The sequence below is a fragment of the Peromyscus eremicus genome, chromosome X, assembly GCF_949786415.1.
Source record: "Peromyscus eremicus chromosome X, PerEre_H2_v1, whole genome shotgun sequence".
Taxonomy (NCBI): Eukaryota; Metazoa; Chordata; class Mammalia; order Rodentia; family Cricetidae; genus Peromyscus; species Peromyscus eremicus.
In genome coordinates, this window is record NC_081439.1 from 42,208,998 (window position 1) to 42,219,040 (window position 10,043).

Genomic DNA, 10,043 nt, shown 5'->3' on the forward strand with positions numbered 1-10,043 from the left:
AACCTGCATAAGAGTTATTAATAACCATGACATAAATTTAATATTATGCTGCCTTGAAATTACCTCTATCAAGGAAATTAGTCCATTAATTCTAATTTAGCCTCAGTCAAGTTCTTAGTGCAAGGGCAGAATGCAAACAGATTCTTTGCCAAAATGTCACAGACTGGCCTCTGGCCCACTTACTAATATTGTTGCCCTCTGAAACCTCTTTACCTGGGCCTCCACAGTCCACATTTTTCTCAGTACTACTGTCTTCCAGGCTCATACTAAAAAGGCCCTTTAAGCTCTGCTCACAGCATTTAATCACTTTCTTATTACAAATTTCCAAAGCTTTCCACATTACTCCAAAAACTTGCCAGACTCCTGACAGCAACAGTCCACCGCTGGTACCAACTTCTGTACTTGTCCCTTTTCTGTAGCAGTGATAAAATACAGTGACCAAGGCAACTTAAGGAAAAGAGTTTATTCTGGATTATGATCCAAAGGGATGAGTCTATTTTGGTAGGGAGGCATAGTGGCAAGGCATTGTGGCAGGGGCAGAAAGCTGATAGCTCACATCTCAATGGTAAGCACAATGCAGAGAGAATGAACTCGGAGTGGCAAAAGGCTTTGGAATCTCAAAGTGTGACTCCAGTAAGGATGTATCTCCTGAACCTCCCCAAACAGTGCCACCAAACGTGGACCACAGGTTCAAATATCAGCTATTCGATGTCTCCTAAGGGAGATGTGATCATTCAGAGCATGGCAGCTCCATATCATGATTCTCTTAAGAAAAGTGCAGAGGGACAAATAAAAATGTGCTACCCCAACCTAGAATCAAAACTTCCATTCTCACACTTCCCTTCAAGTTTTATTATCTGAAGCAAGTTATGTGAGAAATCTCAAAGTCAAGGGGCAGGAATGTAAACTCTCCGTAATATGAACTTGGCAAATGACTGCATGCAAGTGGACCTGAAGAACTGAAGCTGACAGTGCCACCTTGAGCACCTTTCCCCTTTGATGACCTGTGCATCTATGTTGGACCAACACAGATGATAATCATGGTGACTAGTGGTAGAAGTAGAAGACATAGATCCAGGTGATAGAACTGACTTGTTCCTAAGAGTGGCTTTCAATGTTACTAACAGTCAAATATTGACATTTAAATGAATGAAGGGAGACAGGAATGGTGACTCATATCTGTAATCTGTGTACTCAGGAGGCTAATGCAGGAGTATTGTTGAGTGTTCCAGGAAAGCCTGAACTTCGGAATGAAATCCTGTCTTAACGAATCAAACTTAACAAGGCTGAAAAGATGTCTCAGTGGTTAAGAGCACTGTCTGTTCCTTCAGAGGACTCACGTCAAATTCCTAGCATCCATATGGTGATTCACAACCATCTGTAACTCCAGTTACAGGGGACCTGATGACTTCTGACAAATATGTGGTGCATGGACATATATGCAGACAAAACACCAATATAAAATGTTTGTTGAAAATCAAATTTAAAATAGTCCCATGCCTATATTGTTTTTGCAGGCCTTTTCCCCCTGAGGTGTTTTGCTTGTTTGCTTGCTTCTTTTTAGAGATAGGGTCTTACATAGCCTAGAGTGGCCTCAAATTATGTTGCTAACGATGATCTTGAACTCCTGATCCTCCTTCCTCTCCTGCAAAGTGTGGAAGTGCTAGGATTACAGATGTTCACCACCCACATAGCCTTTGTTTGTTTGTTTTTCTTTTAATTTTGCAATATGCTTTTGTTTTTGAGACAGAGTGTGATGTATTCCAGGCTAGCTTCAAACATGCATGTAGCCATGGATGACTTTACATTTCTAATCCTCCTGCTTCCCCTTCCCCAATGTTGACATTAGAGTTCTGCACCACCATCGCTAGTTTGTGTGGTGGTGGATTCATGTATCTTATTGACAAACACTCTGCCAACTGAGCTTTACTCCCTGTCCTATACCTTTAAAAAAAACAAAGCTCTATCCCTAGCCCCTTTCCTTTCAAGTCTATTTTGAAATAGTGTCTTCCTAAGTTGCCTGTGCTGGCCTTGAACTTGCTGTGTAGGCAGACTTCAAGTGTGCTATTCTTCTGCCTCAGCCTTCTGTTTTGCTGTGATTACAGGTCTTCACCAGCACACTTGGCTTGTATGATTGATCTTGATTGTTTAAAGAACAAAATCAGGGTCAGGAAGTCATAAGACTCAGTATTTATGAGGTAATGGTAGGAGGAAGAAGAAAAATTGTAAACCACAGAGGTTCACTCTAATCGTCCTGGAACAGGGTCCTGATGCAAGTTAGTTGCTATCAGAGGAAAGGTACTAGGTATCAGGAGAAGTAGGGGAGGAGATAACTCCCAGCACTTAGGGGAAGAAGTTGACATAGGCCCAACAGGAATATGAACTCTTTAAACTTCCTCATCTCTGAATTCAAAGTAAGCTGCTGTTTATCTTTCTATCCTCACCACTTCCCCATGTGTACGCTAACCACTGCCAATGAGCATGGTCTTCGTTCTCCGAAGACATCCTGCTCTTCCCTGGTCTTTAGCTTTGACCTTGGTGTTTCCTTCATCTAAGATGCTGTCTTTCTAATTTCTGCCTATCAAATTGTTCTTCTTCTTCCAGGCCTAACACCAGGTCCTACTCCACCTCCTTTTGAGCCTGCTTGTTTATTTGTTTGTTTGTGACAGAGTCTCATGTATACATGGCCTAAACTCTCTATGTAGTTGAGGATGACCTTGAATTCCCATCTGCTTTCGGGCACCTCCCATGTTCATGGTTTTGATGAGTTCCTGAGGCTCGCCTGGTGTTTACTATGTAGCTGAGGTTGTACTTAATCTTGTAATCCCTCTTTTCTCTGCCCCCTGACTGTTGAGATTACAGGTATGTTGTACCACAGTGTTAGTACAGAAGGAAATTGGCAGTGATTTTCCTGCCTGTGCCTCCTCAGTGCTGGGATTGCAGGAGAGTACCAACCACAACCGGCTATTATTATCGTCATCATCATCATCATCATCATCATCATCGTCATCATCACCATCATCATCACCATTATGTATTACCAGTGCTTGTTTTATCCATCTTTTCTCCACTTTCCCTCTTACCGCTTATCTCTTGTGAATACTATGCATTATCTGGATCAAATAAAATGAAAGTTCTTACTGCTTCTGCTCTTGAAAGACTCTAGTTGCTTTAAAGGGACTTGTATTGGGTAAATAAGAATGGTAACCTTTAGAACAAACTAAACAGAAGTAAGCATAGGTGGTATGAAGATCTCTATGAAGGGACTAGTAACTATTATTTAAAGACAGTCTCATGTAGCCCAAGTGAGCCAGAAACTCATTACATAGCTGAGGGTGACCTTGAACTCTACTTCCCAGGTCCTGGGATTACAAGCCTGTGCCACCAAGCCTGGCCTCTAAACAGTCTTTCAAAGACAGAATCCTGAGAGTAAAGGGCAGACAGAGGTCATTTCAGTAGAGCCAGCAGCTCATGCAAAGTTCCTGGGGCTTTTTAAAAAAGTGCCAAAACACCCAACACATTAAATATTAGTGTTTAGATCTTGATAAATTAATAATCTAAATATATAAATTACACAAATGCTTTTACATTTGTTGTATCTTCTGCCACCCTTTCATGATCCGTTATTAACTCCAGTTTATAAAGGAAATAACCCAGCATCAGGGTTTAAATGACTATTCTAGAGAAAACCAAATTAACAGCGGCAGACCCAAGATGCCAAAATAGGTTTTCTGATGCCAAAGAAGTGCTCTTTCCTCTACATTCTGCTTCTCAGCTCTGGTTTTCTCTGATAGTGGAAAACTGAGCAAAAGGTCAAACAGAGGTTCCAAGAGAAAAGTTAGGAACTGCAAGGGTGAAATGGTAAAACCTTCGCAAGGTTTCTTCTTAGGTACATTCTATTTAAAAAGCTATACAAAATCACATGTCCCATAGGTAGACTAGTGTCCTCATCCCTTCCCATGACCTCTTACCTGTTTTCAGTGGTTGGCACTGCCATTCACATAGGTAATAAAGACAGAGGCGGGAAACAGGCTGACTTCTAACCTATTTAAATAACTGACATGGAGGTGGTGGTAAGAGCCAACAAAAATGTCATAACATGGAAAGGAAGCATCAAGAACTATCGGAGAGGAGTTGTGCAAATCACTTGCCTGAAACTCTGTTGTTTTCTGTTTTGTTTTGTACAGAGTCTCACTGTGGAACCCAGAGTGGCCACAAATGTAGGATCCAACTGCTTAAACTTCTGAGTGTTGGGATTCAAAATGTTGTGTAAACCTGACGACCTGAGTTCAATACCCAGAATACACAGAAAGGTGGAAGGAGAGAATTGACTCTTTTGACCTCCACATACGGACCATGGCAACATGCCCACACATGTCAAACACGGAAGTACATTCATAATAAATAAAATAAGGGGTGAGGAACTGGATGGCAGGTGGAGAGCACTTACTGCCCAACAGTTTAAACTACCCAACCAGTGGACTTGAACGAAATTCTATTTTCTATACAGTGTCACTCCAGCAATGTGCCTTTAAAACACCAACCACTAAACAACAGATGCTAACACATCTGATACAAGGTGAGACTCTCAAAAACAACGTAGTGGGAGATACAAGAAAGGGCAATACAGATAAATATGATAAAAATACATTGTATATCTTTTTGTTTGTTTGTTTTTTCGAGACAGGGTTTCTCTATGTAGTTTTGGTGCTTGTCCTGGATCTTGCTCTGTAGACCAGACTGGCCTCGAACTCACAGAGATCTACCTGGTTCTGCCTCCCAAGTGCTGGGATTAAAGGTGTGTGCCATCACTGCCCGGCTTGTATATCTTAAAATTATTATTATTATTATTATTATTATTATTATTATTATTACTGAGACACGGTCTCACTACATAGCCCTGGCTTTCCTGGAATGTGCTATGTAGACCAGGCTTGCCTCTGACTGTTGTGCTAGGATTAAAGGTGCATGCCACCATACCAGGAAATATTTTTTTTAAAGAAATGTAACAAATAAAAAGATTGTTATCTGCAAAAATTTGGTTCTCCTTAGAGAACAGCACTGCCACCTTTAGTAAGACGTGGAAATTGCAATTGTCAAGGAAAAATACTCTTTTTATATACATATATATGTATATTTTATATACATATGACAATCTCTCTTAATTTTTAGATTCAAATAATTTAAAATTTGCTAGTAGCACATGGTTAATAAATGACCAGGCTATCGATTTTCTGCTTTTTATGATACCATGTGACCTTCTTGGATTTTTAATAATCTTAAGGAAGTTATAGTAAGAAATAACAATATCAAGGTGGAAACTGAAATTCTAATGGCTTCAAAAAATAATGCCTTAGTTTTCCTGAGGTGTGTACCTAACTGGAAAGACACAGATTAGAACATGCTAACTAGTAGTTTATCTCTAAATTTTTATTTTATGTGTTTATTTTATTGATTTAAAAATGGTTTCTTTATTTTCCTGAGTGTGACCCACACGCCTTTAATGTGGACCAGCACTCAGGAGGCAGAAGCAGATGGTCATCTACATAGTGAAGCCCTGTCTCAGAAAAATAAAGGAATACAAGTAAGGCTTTATTTCTATTCTCTTTCCTGCATGTATGTATGTGTACCATGTGCATAAGCAGCACCAAAGAATCAGAAGTGAGTATCAGGTCATGTGGAACTGGTATCACAGCAGTCTGTGACCTACCATATGGACCTTGAACAGAGCAGTAAGTGCTCTCCACCTACCATCCAACTCCTCACTCCTTATTTTATTTATTATGAATGTATTTCCGTGTTTGACATGTGTGGGCATGTTGTCATGGTCCATATGTGGAGGTCAGAAGAGTCAATTCTCTCCTTCCACCTTTCTGTGTATTCCGGGTGTTGAATTCAGGTTGTCAGGTTTACACAACAAGCATCTTTGCTTGCTGAACCATTTCACTGGCCCAGCAGTTTGTCTAATGTCTAAGCATTGTTTATGTGCTGAAAAAAAAAATACATCTACAGACTAAAAAGCCCATGTCCCTAAATCAAATGGTTTTTCAGTAACAACGAATTATAAAGAGAGGCCAATGAGATGCCTCAGCAGGTAAAGGTGCTTAATGCAAAGCCTGAAGACCTAAGATTGAACCCCAGAATCCACATAGGAGAAGGTGATCAACTCTTTCAAGTTACTCTGACTTCTACACATGCACTGTGGCACAAACACAGACACACAACAACAAATAAATGTAAAACAAAAGAGAATTAAAAAATATCACCCTTATATTTTACCACCTAACCCCCCAGCCCTGAACCAGAGTAGGTACAAGTCCTAGAGATACTGAAATGTCAGATCACTGCATAAAGTGGTTGAAGCAAGGCTTATACCATCTTCAAACTCCAAAAATCCATTTAATTTATTGTCCTTAGAGGACATACAAGATATTAAACTTAAAAGAACATATATTATATACTTTATCTTAAGCACAAGGCAGAGAAATGATTAATAGTTTATTTTAAAAATACTTTTTAGACTTGGTTTCTGACCTTGAACTCATTATGTAGCAAAAACAACCTTGACTTCTGATCCTCCTGCCTCCACTTCTCAAGTTCGAGCATCATATGTATGTGCCACCACATCAGCTTGTTTTTCTCTTTTCTTTTTTTCCCTTTTCTTTCCTTTCCTTTCCTTTCCTCCCTCCCTCTCTCCCTCCCTCCCTCTTTCTTTCCTTTCTTTCTTCCTTTTTTCCTTTCTTTCTTTCTTTCTTTCTTTCTTTCTTTCTTTCTTTCTTTCTTTCTTTCTTTCTTTCGAGTCAGATTTTCACTAAGTAGCCCAGAATGTCTTAGAAGTCAATTTTGTGGCTTTTTCTTCCAAGTGTGGATTGTGGTTTTACATGTGTTAATCACCAAGCTAAGGCTGGAACTTCATACTCAATTCTAATACTAATGGGCTGAGTAATCTTGGGTTAACTTCTTAACATCTGTATTTCTATTTTTGACATATTTTATATTTTCACCCCCATGTGTCTCTATATCTGCCTCTGTCTCTGTCTCTGTCTCTGTCTCTCTCAAGTGATGGTAAGCACCCTCTACTAACTCAACTGCTCTCTCTCTCTCTCTCTCTCTCTCTCTCTCTCTCTCTCTCTCTGTCTGTCTCTCTCTCTCTCTCCCCCTCCTTACTTCCCTCCCTCGCTTCTTTCCTCCCCTACTCTTGTTTTTTTCATTTTCTCACATGTATGTAGTTGAGTCTGGTCTAGAACATACTACGTAACCCTTAAACTTAACAATGATCCTACTGCCTTAGCCTCTCAAGTGCCGGGATTATAAATGTGCACTACCACATGTGCCTTCCTTATTTGGAGGGAGGGTCTTATGCACTCTAAGCTGTCCTCCAACTCATTGTTGCCTAGATTAGCCTTGAACCCTTGACTCTCCTGGCTTGCATCAGTCTCCTGGGTGTTGACATCTTATATTTCAACTTTCATATGAGCTATATTCATTCAAATTAAGCTGAACAGATGTCCATGAACTCTCAAGTGAAAAATGGGTTGCAAATTGGAATTTTTCACTACAAAGGCCAGGGGAAGTATGACTAATATAATCATTACCTCAGCAAATATAATGGGTAAAGAAGAACAGAAAACCTTTTTCTTGTATTTATTATAAAATAATCAATTCATAAAAATTCAGTGAAGTAAAAATATAAATATCACCATTTGGTCATATGGGAGTTATTTAGTTTCCTGTGGCTCCTGTGAACAACAACAACAACAACACAAACTTTTTGTTTAATACAAAGTTTAAAAACACACATTCACAATCTTACGAGTCTATGGTTAGCAGTTCAAAATGACTCTCACTGGGCTAAAACCAAGGTGGTAGCAAGACTGCATTCTTTTGGGGAGAGCTGTTTTCTTGCCTTTCACAGCTGCAGTGGTTGTCTGCATACCTCCAGTCAGCACCAGCCAGTCTGGTCTTTCTCATCTCTTGTTATCCTGACACCCTTGTCCGCTTTTCGGGACACTCGTAATTGCATTGAGCCTGGTAGATAAGCTAGGATAATTTCCCCATTGTAGGCCATCGGATCAGATTATTGTTAGTCTTTGTGAAATTGGAAACCTTCATTTTCTGTTGCCATGTAAGGAAATGTATTCATGGTTTCTGGGGATACGAATATGGGCATATTTGGAAGACTGTTACTCTGCCTACCAAGGAACCTGAGGGTAATAGCTGCTGCCGTGACTAAGGAAGCCTCCACTGCAAACCTGAGAGTGTGGAATGCTAGTGATTCATCTGGAGAGGTCAAAAGTGATGTCACAGTCTCATCCTGACAGGACTTGTATCTAGTATAGTCTGGAGGGAACCCTGTTATATTCATTTTGTACTTAAGTTGAGCCCAGGAAGCAATAGGATTTCTCATTCTTTAATTGCTTCATCTTTCCCCCTTTTGGTTTATTTTTATTTTGAATTTGTGTTTATTTATGTGTGTGTGTGTGTGTGTGTGTGTGTGTGTGTGTGTGTGTGTGTATGTGGTGTATGTGCACCAGTGTGGTGTGCATCTGAAAATCAGAGGTCAATACAGTAGTAGTCAGTTCTCCCCACCATGTTGAACTCAGAGATGAAACACATTTCATCAGGCTTGCTGACCTGTTACCACTGAGCAAACTCATCTATTCCTTTGGGTTTTAGAGACAGAGTTTCATTGCATAGGCCAGGCTGGCCTAGAACTCACAACAACCCTCCTGTCTCAGGCTCCTGAGTGCTTAGAGTGACAGGCATGAGCTTCGATACCTAGCTGGATGTGCTATTTGATCATTCTGTAATGCACATATGTATCAAAAAATCATATTAGACTCCGTAAATATCTACGATTGCAGTGTATAAATAAAAAACATTAGTAGTTGCCATTTCCAGTGATGCAGGCCTTTAATGCTACCTAATTGGGAAGCTGACAAGAGGTATGTCAAAAGTTCAAGGCCAACTTGGTCTACACCATGAAGACTCCATAATGAGAACTTATAACAACAAAAGAAATGAGGTTTTTGTTCATGTGTTCAAGGCTCTGGTCTTGGACAGCTCTATGACTATGGCAGGTCTGATCTTGCAGCGACAGTGTGGGGGAGGACTCTGCTGAGCTGCAGAGACAAGAGTCATGTCAACATAAGCCGTCAAAACTGTCTTCTGCTCTTTGACAGAGTGTTGGTTGAAGGAATGCAGCTGAAATTGAAACCAAATGAGGCATTATTGCCTCCAGAAGAAAGAAAACAAACAAACAAACTCATGGCAAAATACTGCAAGCAACAGATCAAGAGCTAAAAACAGGATGGGGATATTCAAACAGTTTCTGTGAAAGTTGGAGACCAAGTTTTTCTCTCAGAATATTGAGGCACCAAAGTAGTTCTAGATGACAAGAATGATTTCATATTTAGTCATACTTCATATTTCAAAAACAGGAGGTTAGGTTCTAGCTCAGTTGGTAGTGTTTGTCTAGCATTCATGGAACCCTGAGATCAGTCCTCAGCACTGCACAGACCATGTGTGTGGTAGTACATACTTGTAATTCTAACACTCAGCAGGTAGCAGCAGGAGGTTCAGGAGTTCAAGGTCATCCTTCAAGTCCCCAGTCTCAATCCCCAGTGCAATAAAGAAAGAGAGAAACAGAAAGTGTGTGAGGGGGAGAGGAAGATTGAACCTCAGTTTGTTTTTGTTGTTTGCTTCAATGTTGGATTTTGAACCCATGCTAGGAAAGCAATCTACCACTTAGTTACATCTCCAGCCCAACATTATGCTCTTTGGAAAACAACTTTCTTTAATTTCCCGGAGAAAGAAAAATCCCCTAGAAACCCTTGCTGGCTGCTTTCCTCCTGCAATGCTTTTCTAGCACATTCTCCTGACAGAGCTTACCCTGGTAAGGTGACAAAAGAAGCCCATAGCCACATGTGGTGGCTCATATATGTAATCCTGTCACTTGCCTGGGGCTCTTGGGGTGGGTTATCACAACTTTAAGACATTTAAGACAGAGACATTTCCCCATAGCTGAAAAGAACGACTATGGA

At 40.2% G+C, this 10,043-nt stretch overlaps 1 non-coding gene across 1 annotated transcript; it reads right to left on the reverse strand.

Moving 5' to 3' along the window:
- Positions 1 to 6,305: 6,305 nt before the first annotated feature.
- On the reverse strand, positions 6,306 to 6,491 carry LOC131900340 (U2 spliceosomal RNA). The gene has a single exon (XR_009376233.1). It is a non-coding gene; the product is annotated as a U2 spliceosomal RNA (small nuclear RNA).
- Between the last annotated feature and the right edge of the window lie 3,552 nt (positions 6,492 to 10,043).